We start from the raw sequence: 14,563 nt of genomic DNA on the forward strand, positions 1-14,563 counted from the left end.
AGATAGATAGATAGATAGATAGATAGATAGATAGATAGATAGATAGAAAGATACCTATCTATCTATCTATATGTGTGCATGTATATGTATATATGTGTTTTTGTATATGTATGTGTCTATGTGTATATATGTATATGTGCATATATATACATACATACACACATTATATATATATATATATATATACACACACATATACATATATACAGACAGGGAGAGGCAGAGAGAGAGAGAGAGAGAGAGAGAGAGAGAGAGAGAGAGAAGAGAGAGAGAGAGTATAGTATAGGGAAAGGGAACAATGTGTGATGAAGCCAAAAAGACAACATGACACCAGAGTTTACAGGGCTTTAAAAGACCAAAAAAGTAATTTTATTTTATCCTAGAGACAGTAAGGAGACACTGGAGTTTATTGAGAAGGGATTAATATGTTCAGATCTGTGCTTAAAAAAATTATTTGGAACTTGTCTGGAAGATGAATTAGAATGAGGAGAGACTTGAGGAAGGAAGACCAATTAGACAACCGTTGGAATAGTCTAGTTGAAAGGTGATGAAAGCTTAAACTAGCTATAAAAATAGAAGAGAGAGGTCAGATTTTAAAATGTTTAGATTGTAGACATCATAAAAAAATGGCAGCTGCTTGGATATATGGAATGAGGGAGAGTGAAGAGTGTAGAATAACATTGATATAAAATTGGGAGACTGAAAGAACGGTGATGATATTCATAAAAACAGTTAAGTTTTGAAGAGGGTGATTACTTGAGGAAAGATATTGAACTCTACTTTGGAAATGCTGTGTTCAGGATGTAGTTAGAAAGGTGGAAAAGCACTGGAACACCCAAACCTATAACTAAGCCGAATTATGTTATTGCAATAGCAGGCATTGCTAATATAATCAGATGTAGTTAATTTTTAATTACTTATAAAGATGCATTGTACTTTTTGTTGCGTACATCCAGTTTTATGCATTTATTGTTATGTTGTTGTTATTATTGATTTTTTTTTCTCTTTTCATGTACTGATGTAAAGGGTAGTTATAGATGATGTGCATTTTAGAAACTTCACATGTCAAACATCGCTTTTTGCAAGATGTCTTCCCTGGTCCCACTACCACCATCCCCATCCCTGTTAATGCTTTCCTTCTAAGAGTATCTATTTACAATATCTTGTGTGCCTACAGATTTATTTCAATTTAATCTTCACCATTAGGAAATGAGATTTTTGAAAGCAGGTACCATTTTTTGCCTTTCTTTGTATTCCCAGTGGGTAGTACTGTGCCTAGTGGTTATTAAATATTTGTTAATGATAATGATGGTTTTGGTGGTGGTAGAGGTGATGATGTTAAGGGGTGATATGTTTTGGTATATACTATTCATATGAATTTGACATAAAAATCTTTTTTAGGAAATTCTAATAGTTTTGGCTACAGGTAGAAATTGCACAATAACTTTTATAGCCCCTTGTACAAGGACTATGTGACTGTCACTACATTTTTAAAAAAATAAAATCTTGAGAGATTGGCCAGTTTACTATTTTTCCAGAAAGTATCTTGTCATGGTTGCAGAAAGAGTGAATGAGATAGTGAAATAAAGGACAAATAAAACTTCTCTTCTAAAGGCCTCTTTAATTCTTATCTTGGAAAAATGTTGAGAGAATTATTGAGAAACTTGGCTGTTAGGCTGAGAGAATCGAGTGGTGGGATTTTATTTTTACAATGGAAGCTAACATTAGTTAGTGATGTTTAAAGATGTTTAAAAGATGTTTAAAGATGTATTTAAAGCTCTGGTGGTGAACTTTTTCAAAGTTGATACATAGTAAATAACTATGTCTTTGTTTTATTGTTTATAACATTATTAATTAATTATACAGCCAATAATCTTGATGTATTTAGCCTAAAAGATTATGTATGGGATATGATACTACAGAAAAAGATGATTAAAAATATGTTGGAAAAAAGGTTTCTTCAGTTTACCTAACAAATGACATCTATTAAACTTGGGTGGAGACTAATTTCCTTCTTTACTTAATGAAATGTTGTCATTTTGGTAATTAATGATGATATATGAAAACATACTTCTTGATTGTCTTAGAATCCTGGATGAGAATGAAATAAGATAATGAGCTAATAAGAGGTAGAGTAGTGATCAGTCAACTGAAGCTGCCCATGAGGGAGAGAAGTGAATTCTAAAATCTTATTACATATGATTTTGGCATGAGAGATATATTGTTGGAGGAGAGACTTTAAAGTAGTATTTTACTCTAGTGATAAAGCTTTTTTTTAAGTGAATGAATAAGCATTTATTAAGTTCTTACGTTATGCAATACACTCCGAGTTCTGAATATATGAGAGAGATGAGAGAGAGACAGAGAAAGACATAAAGAGAGACAGTTGCACAGAGACACAGAAAGACAGAGAGAAAAACAGAGACAGAGAAAAGAGAGACACAGACAGGGAGACAGAGAGAAAGAGAGAAAGAGACAGAGAAACAAGAACACAATTATATATGTTTAAGATTTATACAGGATAAATTAGAGATTACCAACAGAGAAAAGGCATGAATATTATTAAAGAGGAATGAGTAAAGGTTCGCAGTAGAAGATGTGACATTAGTTGGGCAATGGAGAAAACCAGAAAGCCAAGGAGGGGGAGAGAGAAAGATGAGGAGGAAGAGAATTCCCAGCTCATGGGACAGCCAGTGAAAATGGATGGAGTTGGTTAATGGAATATCTTTTGAGGAACAGAAAGGAGGCCAGCAGCACTGGACAACAAAGTTCAAGGGGTAGATGGTGGGGAATAATGTCTACAAAGACTGGAAAGGGAGGAAAAGAGGTTATTAAACCTTTTGCATACTAAAAAAAAGTTAACAACCTATATCTTCTATTTGCTACCTCATTCAATCATTTATGTGATAAAAATATAGTCTGTTGTGGAATATTGTTTACAAAAGCCTACTTGTACCCCTTTCATGCCTTCCTCACGAATATACTAAACCAGAGGTTATTAACCTAAGATTCATGGACCTCTTATTCTATAGATTTCAAGGGTTCATGAACTTGGATAGGGGCAAAAACACACTTACATCTTTCTTTCCATAAATTTCTTATTGGAATTAAGATAAATGATGTTGAATATGTTAATGAAATTTGTTTTCATTAGCTTTTTTTTAGTATTTTTTTAGGCAATTAAGGTTAAGTGACTTGTCCAGAGTCACACAGCTAGTAAGTATTATGAGTCTGAGGCTGGATTTGAACCCAGGTCCTCCTGACTCCAAGGCTGGAGCTCTATCCACTGCACCATCTAGCTACCCCATCTTTTTAGTATTTTTAAAAATATATTCCTTTTTTATTTTAGTATTTTATTTTTTTCCAATTACACATAAAAATTTAAGATTCTTTTTTTAAATGTTTGAGTTCCAAAGTCTCCCTCTCCCCTCTCCCTACCCCATTGAGAAGGCAAGAAATTTGATATAGGTTATACATATGCAGTCATACCAAACATATTTCCATGTTAGTCATGTTGTGAAGGAAAGCCCCTCCCCACCCCAAAAAAAGAACAATAAAGTAAATAAAAAACATTCTTCAATCTACATTCAGACCCTATCAGTTCTTTCTCTGGAGGTGGATAACATTTTTCATCATAAGTTTTCAGAACTGTCTTGGATCATTGCATTGTTGAGAACAGCTAAGTCATCCAGAGTTGACCATCATACAATATTGTTGTAACTGCATGCAATGTTCTCCTGGTTCTGCTCATTTCATTTTTCATCATTTCATGTAAGTCTTTCCAGGTTTTTTTTTCTTTTTCTGAGAGCACCTGCTCATCATTCTTACAGCACAATAGTATTCTATCACAATCATATACAACAACTTGTTCAGCCATTTCCCAATTAATGTGCATTTGTTCAATGTCCAATTTTTTGCCACCACTAAAAGAGCTTGTACAAATATTTTTTGTACATATGGTTCCGTTTTTATCTCTTTGGAGTATAGTGGTATTACTTGATCAATGGGTATGCATGGTCTGATAGTCTTTTGGGCATAGTTCTGAATTGCTTTTGTTGAGTTCAAAATTGTTCAGTCTTCAGGAAAAAAATACTAAGGCAGAGCTCTAAGCCAATAGCATTTGATTAAATGATGCATGGCTCCCTCTAATGAAATGGACCTCAGATCTTCCTCATGTTCTGAGATACCTCCTTTCCCCAGGGCCTTACTTTTATAGGGTTTGATAACAAAATATAGGGGGAAAAAGACATGGTAAATTGCAAAATCTTATAGGTTGGTAGACCTTGATTTCTATTCTCTAGGAGAGCCAGAAATGATGCATCAGTGTGAGTAGTCACAAGATGGACAAAGTAAGAGTAATCTCTGCTAACAAAGTGGTCATAAGATGAACAAGACAATAGCCATTCCTGGTCACTAAATGTTCATAAAATTGTCACCTACTCATGTTGGAAAAAAGGGTGGTCTGGATGTAGACTAACAAATTGGGAGACTTTCCATATTACTCCAAAGTTTCCTACCCATAATGAAACTTGGGCATAGAATTTGAGGAAAATAGAATGGAGATATCATTGTCAGCATTCTTATGGTTGCACAAGTGAGCTTCAAAATTGGGAAACAATTGGTGAACATTGAATTAAAGTTTTAGGCCTGCTATAAAGGTCTACTATAAGAACCTATCTTATCTAATTATCACTTTATGATTTACATAAAATATGTATTGTACATGTTTATTCTTGTCCTTATTGTTAGATGACTGACTAAATGTATATTATTAGATGAGTATATCACTAAAAATTGCTAATGGAAGTGGAGCCAAGATGGCAGAGTAAAAGCAGTGATTTGCTTCACATCTCCCTTAAACCTCATCAACTACCTGTAAAAAATGACTCTAAACAAATTCTAGAGCAGCAGAACCCACAAAAAGACAGAATGAAACAAATTTCTGTCCCAAGACAAACTGGATGATTGATGGGAAAAATCTGTTGCACTGGGCTGGGAGAGGAGCACAGTTCAGCATGGTCCATGCAGGCAAAGACCAGGTCATAGCAAAACTGGAGCAGGCCTCAGGGGACTGAATCAAGGGGAGCTGTACAGGTCTTCAGAATTCTCAACACACAAATGCAAAAAACAACTTAGAAGGTCAGTAACAAAGGTCTGTCGGACATGGGAGAGAGAGGAGGACAGTCCAGACCCAGTCCTGGTGTATCCCCAGGGCTGTGGCTACTTCCAGAGTTCTTGACAAACAGACTGAGGGGGGATTGAGTGGCTGATCAAAATAGGATTTCAGGGATCTCTTTGCTGGTGCTGAGGCAGGATTCTATTGTTTTGCCTGTGCTTGCATCTAAGTCACAGTCCTAGGTGGTGGTCCTAGGGTAAGGATGAGTGCTGGAGTGCTGGAGCTTGTGACAGAGGTGGAGAGGGAATCCTCTTCATAGTTCAAAGTGAGAAAAGAGTACTTGTAATCACTCATAAAACAGAACACAGGCCAGTAAAGGAGGAAGCACCTGTCCTTTGATCATATCACCTTGGAAGAATTGAAAATTTATAGATCCCTAGGAGCTGAAAACAGCTGCACAAAACCCCTGAAGCTTGGGACAGTACATCCTCCACACTGGAAGCAGACCCCTACCTAAACAAAGAGTTTAAGACTCAAGTAATTGGCTGGGATCATTAGCAAACAGCACAAAAAGCTCAGACTATAGAATTTTACATTTGTAACAAAGAAGATCAAAACATACAACCAGAAGAAGACAACAAAGTCAAAGCTCCTACATCCAAAGCCTCCAAGAAAAATATGAATTGGTCCCAGGCCTTGGAAGAGCTCAAAAAAGATTTTGAGAAGCAAGTAAGAGAAGTAGAGGAAAAACTGGGAAGAGAAATGAGAGTGAAGCAAGAAAATCACAAAAAACAAGTCAACAGCTTGCTAAAGGAGACCCAAAGAAATACTGAAGAAAATAACACCTTAAAAAATAGCCTAACCCAAATGGCAAAAGAGGTCCAAAAAGACCAATGAGGAGAGGAATTCCTTAAAAGGCAGAATTGGCCAAATGGAAAAGGAAGTGTAAAAGCTCACTACAGAAAATACTTCCTTAAAAATTAGAATGAAGCAAATAAAAGCTAATGAATCTATGAGAAATCAAGAAATTAAAAGACAAAATCAAAAGAATGAAAAAAGTAGAAGACAATGTGAAATATCTCACTGGAAAAACAACTGACCTGGGAAATAGATCTGGGACAGATAATTTAAAAATTATTGGATTACGTGAAAACCAAGATCAAAAAAGGAACCTAGATATCATCTTTCAAGAAATTATCAAGGAAAACTGATCTGATATGCTAGAACCAGAGGGTAAAATAGAAATTGAAATAATCCACCAATCACCTCCTGAAAGAGATCCTCAAAGGAAAACTCCTAGGAATAATGTGGCCAAATTCCAGAGTTTCCAGGTCAAAGAGCAAATACTGCAAGCAGCCAGAAAGAAATTCAAGTATTGTGGAAATACAATCAGGATAACACAAGATTTATAAAATAGAGGACTTGGAATATGATATTCTAAAGGTCAAAGGAGCTAGGATTAAAACCAAGAATCACCTACCCAAAGCTTTAAAAACAAATGTTAAAAAAAATTATTTTCACATGCAACTGGGAAATAAGATATACAGGCAATGGGGTATGGAAATCTATCCTGCACTACAGGAAAATAGAAGGGGAAGGGAATAAGGGGAGGGGGGATGATAGAAAGGAGGGCAGATAGGGGAAAGGGTATTCAGAATGAACACTGTCTTGGGATGGGGGGAAGGGAGAGAGGGAGAACATTTGGAACTCAAAATCTTGTGGAAGTGAATGTTGAAAACTAAAAATAAATTAATTAATTAAAATGTGACCCATAATCACATTACGCCCAATTTTTTTTAAAAATTGCTAATAATCATTACCATTTATGAAATTACACTGAACTGAATAATCCTTATTTGAATAGGGTGGTGGTCCACATGAATCATTTCTCACACACTCCAGAACGGTTGTATCAGTATAAGACTTCACCAACAGTGCATTAGTGTCTCAATTTTACCACATTCCATCCAATATTTTTCATTTTCCTTTTCTGTCATATTAGACAATCTGACAGACCTAGGGTGGTGCCTCTGAGTTGTTTTAATTTGCATTTCTCAGGTCAGCTAGGTGGCACAATGAACAGAGCACTGGTCCCAGCTGTATTCAGGAGGACCTGAGTTCAAACCTGGTCTCAGACTAGACACTTGACATTTACTAGTTGGGTTACCCTGGGCAAGTCATTTAACCCCAATTGCCTCACCAAAAAAAAAAAATTGCATTTCTCCGATCAATAGTGATTTACAGCATTTTTTTATATGACAATAAATACCTTTGAGTACTGCATCTGAAAACTGTTCATATACTTTGACTATTCATCAATTCAAGAATGGCTCTTATTTTTATAAATTTAATTCAGTTTTCTATATATTTGAAAAGAGAGGTCTTTGTCAGAGAAATTCACTATAATTTTTTTCACTGTAATGTTTACTATGTATTTCCATCTTATTTCCCCGTTTATCATATTCTCTCTCTCTCTCTCTCTCTCTCTCTCTCTCTCTCTCTCTCTCTCTCTCTCTCTCTCTCTCTCTCTCTTTCTCTGTTTCTCTCTCTCTCTGTTTCTCTCTTCACCCTGTCAATCCTAAAAAGTGGTTTGTTTCTGACTCTTACTTCCCCCAACTTGTTTTCCTTTCTATCAGCTCCCTGCCTCCAAATTTTCTGTATGGCAAGATAGATTTCCATAACCAACTGAATATGTATGTTATTTCCTTTTGAGCCAATTCTGATGAGAATAAGGATCACATACTTGCCTACTCCCTTGACTTCCTCTATCTTCACTTCCGCTTCTTGTCTTTTCTATGTCAGATGATTTACCCCATTCTACTTCTCCCTTTCCCCTTTTCCTAGTGCATTCTTCTCTCTCATCCCTAAATTTTATTTTTTTTTGATAGTTATCCCATCACCTTCATTGCAGGCCCATGCCCTCTGTTTATGTGTACTCCTCTTAACTACCCTAATAATGAGAAAGATTTTGGGAGTTACAAGTATCATCTTCTCATGTAAGAATGTAAACATTTAACCTTATTTAAATCCTTCTGATTTCTCTTTACTTTTTTTTATTCTTCTTTTAAGTCTTGTATTAACTGTCAAATTTCCTATTCAGCCCTGGTCTTTTAATTAGAAGTGCTTAAAAGTCCTCTACTTTATTGAATATCCATTTCCCACTGAAAGATTAAGCTAAGTTTTTCTGGGTAGGTGATTCTTGGTTACAATCCTAATTCTTTTCTGTCTAACAATATCATATTCCAAGCTGTACAATCCTTTATGTAGAGACTACTAAATCTTGTGTCATCCCAAGTGTGGCTCCACAGTATTTGAATTGTTTCTTTTTGACTGTTTGCATTTTTTTTTTACCTGGGAGCTCTGGAATGTGGCTGTAACATTCCTAAGAGTTTCATTTTGGGATCTCTTTCAGGATGTAATTGGTGGATTCTTTCATTTTCTATTTTACCTTCTGGTTCTAGACTATCAAGGCAGTTTTCCTCGAAAATTTCTTGAAAGATGATATTTAGGGTCTTTTTTGATCATGGCTTTCAGGTAGTCCAATAATTCTTGAATTATCTCTCCTGAATCCATTTTCTAGATCAGTTTTTTTTTTCCAATGAGATATTTCATATTTTCTTCTTTTTTTCATTCTTTTGATTTTGTTTGTTTCTTGATTGTCTCATTAAAAAAACAACATTAGTTTCCACTTGCCCAATTTTACTTTTTAGCCAAGTATTATCTTCAATGAGTTTTTGTACCTGCTTTTCCACTTGGCCAATTCTACTTTTTAAGGAGTTCTTCTCTTCCATTAATGTTTGTATATCTTTTTTTTTCTATTTGGCCAGTTCTACTTTTCAAGGCATTTTATCTTCATTGGATTTTTGTGCCTCTCATCATTTGACCTAGTCTGTTTTTTAAAGTGTTATTTTTTTGGTATTTTTTTGCCTCCTTTATCAACTTGTTAACTCTTTTATTTCCATGATTTTCTTGCATCACTCTCATTTCTCTTCCCAATTTTTCTCTACCTCTCTTACTTGATTTTGAAAATCCTTGTCATATTCCTTTATGGCATAGGGCTAATTCACACTTGTATTTGAGAGTTTGGGAGTAGCAGCTATGACTGTTGTCTTCTGAGTTTTTGTTTTGATCTTCCCTATAATCATGGTAATTTTTTATAGTCAGAATCTTTTTCAGGCTTTTGCTTATTTTTCCAGCCAATTTATTTGACTTTTAACTCTATGCTAAAATGTCACTCTACTTCTGGATTGGAGGAACACTTCCTCAAGCTTTAAGTGTTTTATGCACCTTTTTTCAAAGATAATTCTGGGGACTTGTAAGTTTTCAGTTCTTTCAAGGTATTTTGATCTAGGAAGAGGTGTATTTACTACCCTCCTGGCCTGTGCTGTTGTCCTTGAGTGACCACAAGCACTGTTTTACACTCTGGAACTTTGAATAGAGTTTCAGCTTCCCTTTGGCACAAGCTCTAGTGTGCTACTGTTCCTACTCATTCTGGGACTGAGACTCAAATTGCAACCCAGATCTGAGTATGGGCAATGCAACAGAGACCTGTCACTCTCCCCCAATAAGCAAAGGGACTTCTGTAATTTCATTCTGACCAATTGTCTGATCCCCTAACTGTCTATAGGTTGAGAGGTCCAGGAACTGACACTGTGCCACTGATTCAGTCACCCCCAATGCCAACTGCTTGGTTTCCTAGAGTATGGCCTGTGCTGAAATGTGCTCCACTCTCACCCCAATGCAATAGAACTATTTTGTTGAGTTTCTAAGTTGTCTTGGTCTGCAAAACTGTTTCACACTGACCTTTTGTGGATTCTGCTTCTTCAGAATTTGTTTTGAGGCATTATTTAAAAATATTTTCAGGGACCTGTGGAAGAGTTCAGGTGAGTCCCTGCCTTTTCTCTGTCATCTTGGCTCCATCTTCCTTAGCATTTTAAATATAAATTTTAAAATGCTATGTCAAAAAGTAATGGAACTTGAGAAAATGTTGCCTCCTTCCACTGTTTCCCCTTTATAAGCAATACTACCTTTTCTTCGTATAAATATTTTATGACTATTAAGGGAAGGTAATAACAATTTTATAGTTTCTACTATATTCCAGGAACTATGTTAAGTGGTTTTTACAGGTAATAACTCATTTGATCCTAACAATAACACTGTAACTTAGGTATCATTTCCTCATTTGGCAACTAAGGAAACTGAAGCAAACAGCAGATTTAGTGACTTAACCAGGGTCACACAGAAAATAAGTGTTTGAAGTCAGATTTGTACCCTGTGCCACCTATTATATCTCTCTTCAAAAAAAATAATCTAAGTTCCTGGCATTTCTATTATTTTTTAATTTATTCTTAACATTATTCTTTTGAGTTTCAACATTTCTCCCTCCTCACTAACTGTTCAACACCCAATAAGAAGGCAAATAATACATTTATTAAAAATATGAAATCTTACAAAATGTACTTTTTTCTTAGTCATATTACAGAAAAAGCAAGAAAATTAAAGTGGGAAAATTATGCTTCAATTTTCACTCACAGCTTATTAGTTCTCTCTCTAAAGGTCAATATAATTTTTTTTCCCTCATGGAATTAATTGTCTTAGATCATTGTGTTTATCAGAGTAACTCAATCTCTCATAGAAGATCATCTTTACATTATTGCTGTAATTTTTTTTTAAAAAGTGATTCCCTAATTCTAGTCACTTCATTTTGCATCATTTATATAAGTATTTACATGTTTTGTTTTGTTTTGATTTTTCTGAAACTACCCACTTTGTCATTTCTTATAGCACAATAGTACTCCACCACAATGCACAATGTTGCAGCTTGTTTAGCTATTCTTCAATTAAGGAGCATCTCCTCAATTTCCAATTCTTTGTCATCACAAAAAAGAGATGATTGTTGTACATATAGTTCCTTTTCTTTTTCTTTTGATCTCTTTAGGTACATAGTATTGTTGGTAATGGTATTGCTGGGTCAAAGAGTACACATAGTTTTATAACCCTTTGGGTACAGTTACAAATTGTTCTCCAGAGTGGTTGGACCAATTCATAATACCACCAACAACAAATTAGTGTACCTATCTTCCCTTATCCTCTCCAAAATTTGTCATTTTTGATAAGTGTGAAGTGATGTCAGAGTTGTTTTAATTTGCATTTCTCTAATCATTACTGATTTAAAACATTTTTGTAATTATAGATAGCTTTGATTTATTCCTATGAAAATTGCCTGCTCATATTATTTTATCATTTAACAATTGGAAAATAGCTCTCATTCTTAAAATTTGATTAAGCTACCTATATATTTGAGAAATGGGGCTTTTATTAGAAAAATATTGTAAAAATATTTGATATTATTTCATCATCTGTTATATGTTTTAGCAAGAGGTAGTTTCCCTGTTTATCTCTTTCATTAGGTCTGTTTTTGCTTTTGCTATGTGTGGAATCATGATTGTTACTCTTGCTTTTTTTTTTTAACTTTATCTGAAGCTTAATAGATTCTGCTCCAGAACCTTATTTTATCTCTCTGTGTGTCTCTCTGTTTTCAAGTGTGTTTCTTATAATCAACATACTGATGCATTCTACTTTTCAATTCATTCTCCTATCTCTTTCTGTTTTCTGGTAGAGTTAATCCCATTCACATTCACATTTATGACTACTAAATGTGTATTTTCCTCTATCCAATTTTCTTCTGTTTACCCATCTTTCTCTTTTTATCTCATTCCCCCTCAAAAGTCAGTTTTGCTTCTGACTCCTGGCTTTCTTCATCTGTTCTCCCTTTTATCAACCACCCCCATTTTTCTTGTGCTTTCCCCCTCTTATTTGCCTGTTGGGTAAGATCAATCTCTATACTTAATTGAGTATGTATATATAGTCTTCCCTCTTTGAACCAATTCCAATGAGCATAAAGTTCAAGTACTGTCTCTGCCTCCCATTTCCCTCCATTATAAAAACATCTTCCTTGTGTGCCTTTTATGTGAGAAAAATTGCCTCATTCTACCTCTTGCTTCATTTCTATCATTGTCAGTGTCTCAATTAAAAGATTTCTTAATCAAATGATTAATATGTTAAGTATCATCTATTTAAATGCACAATTATTATTTTTGTAAAAAAGAATTAGGTGGTTTCCAAAAAAATAGAATTTTTTTTAAAAAGACACCCACTATCCTCTTCCTTCTCCTTTTCTTCCTCCTCCTCCTCCTCATCATCATCATCTTTTTCTCTTCTTGTTCTTGTTCTTCCTCTTCCTCCTCTGCCTCCTCTTCCTCCTTTTCCTGCACCTCCTGCTGCTGTTTCTCTCCCCATTCCCTTGGTGAGGAAAATCCTGGTGCCTCTTTTGTGAAGGAACAACTAAGGAGACCCCTGGACTTACTATGGCCAATGAGAAGTCTAAGGAAGGAATCAAGACTGAAAACAATGACCACATTAATTTGAAGGTGACAGGACAAGATGGTTCAGTGGTGTGGTTTAAGATTAAGAGGCATACACCACTTAGTAAAGTTATGAAAGTCTATTATGAATGACAAAGCTTGTCAATGAGACAGATCAGATTCCCAACTTAATGGACAATCAATCAATAGCATAGACATACCTGCATAGTTGGGAATGAAGGGTGAAGATATAATTGATATGTTCCAGCAGCAAATAGGAGGTGTTTACTAAAAAGAAAATCTGCAACTCTACTCCAGAATTCTGCTACCAAGGAAAACAATATATTCTCAACTGGAAAACCAAAATTTGGTTCATCTACAGCCTGACTATTGCAGTATAGTTTTCTCACTTCTTTGATTTCTTTACCCCTTTCCATTATTGTACATGAAGTAATTGGTATATGTGCACAGGTATAATACAATTAAAAACAACCAAAAGGCTGATGACATATTTTGTTCAACATTAAATGGAGATGGAGAAGAGAGAAACAAACTTGTTCAGTTAAAATATCCCTATAAGTGGCATGTTCATTCAAATTTTTTCTTAACACACCAGCATGTTATTTTACTCTCATTGTTTCACAATAACAAAAGCTACCCCCCAAAAAAACATTGCATTCCTTATTAGACTGGATAGTTTCAATGCTTTCCTTTTATCATTGTAAAACCAAGAACAATTTTGTAAGTTGCTTTGATGTAGTCTTTAAATATAGGGTAATAGTTATCTTTCAGTGGGGATACATTAAAATAAAGAAATAGATCCTACATCCTTTTCCCTTCCATTCAAAAATCTTGTTTAAATAAAATTCATATTTAAAGTAAAAAAACTATATCCACTGATTCCAAAATTATTTCACAGTATTAGAAATGATATTTGTAGCCATATGATCAGGAAAAATGAATGAAATAAATAAGCTAGGCAAAGTGGACCTCACCATGTTAGAGAACAACCTTTCCATTTGGAATTTGTGCTAAGCATTCATCATGATAGTAATAAACACCTTTGACAAGCATTCGTCTTTTTCTTTCATGCATTACTTGACATTAATAGATGGTTGTTGAATAAATTTATTCATATTATTGCCTTCATGAATCTTGTGTGATCTTAACATTTGCAGTGTCCTGTTGGAGGAGACTATTCCTAACTTTCTTTTGTTTTAAAAAATCAAATGCTTTTAAAAAATTAATTTTATTAAAAATAAAATTAAAATATAATGAAGAAAATGAACTAGAGAATTGTATATTCTCTGTTCCATTCAGTTGATTATGTGATTATAAAGATGTGTTCTGTTGGGAAGATTAATTTTTGAAAACTTGCCTATTGCCTTCTTATATTTTCATCAATTTTAAAATAAATACACGTGTGGATCATTCTCAGATTAAAAGTAAGAATATGATTTATGAGCAATTAGTTATTACTACTCTTCCAATATGTTTTGGTTCACTTTTTTTTTCTTTTTTGCCATTTTTAAGTGACCTTTTAAAAAGGATGAGAAAATTCTTTAAAAAATTATGTTGGTCACAGCACCCATTTCTTCAGTGAATGTTGGTGTGGTCCTATTGATCTTCATAATTTTTATATTCTTAAATACCAATTCTATTTCCTCAGCTAGGACATTGGGACCTGTGATGCTAGGGTTTTAAGGTGGTAGTTCTTCTATTATCAATAGTGAAAGTAAGTTATTATAGGGATGAAAATTTATCCTACTTTTCTTCTACCTGTTTTCTTCTGGTCAATTTTATCTGTATCTATGGTCTATGTCAGTTATGTCATTTTTTGTCTATCATCCTTTGGGATGATTATATGGTTCAGTTAGGGCTCATACCAAACTTTCAGAAGGCTTATTTTAATTTCTAGTCCTTTTCAATATTTTATAATAATGATATTTGTGTTATTATATTAATAATAACTGGAATTTTGATCTTTTATAATACTTTATTATAAATATAAAATACATTCATATTATTAATACTGTCTTTTATCATTGTGCTTTTGAATATATATTTTATGAATTTAACAAAC

This window comes from Vombatus ursinus, unplaced genomic scaffold (assembly GCF_900497805.2).
Source record: "Vombatus ursinus unplaced genomic scaffold, bare-nosed wombat genome assembly UNPS02014807.1, whole genome shotgun sequence".
Classification (NCBI taxonomy): Eukaryota; Metazoa; Chordata; class Mammalia; order Diprotodontia; family Vombatidae; genus Vombatus; species Vombatus ursinus.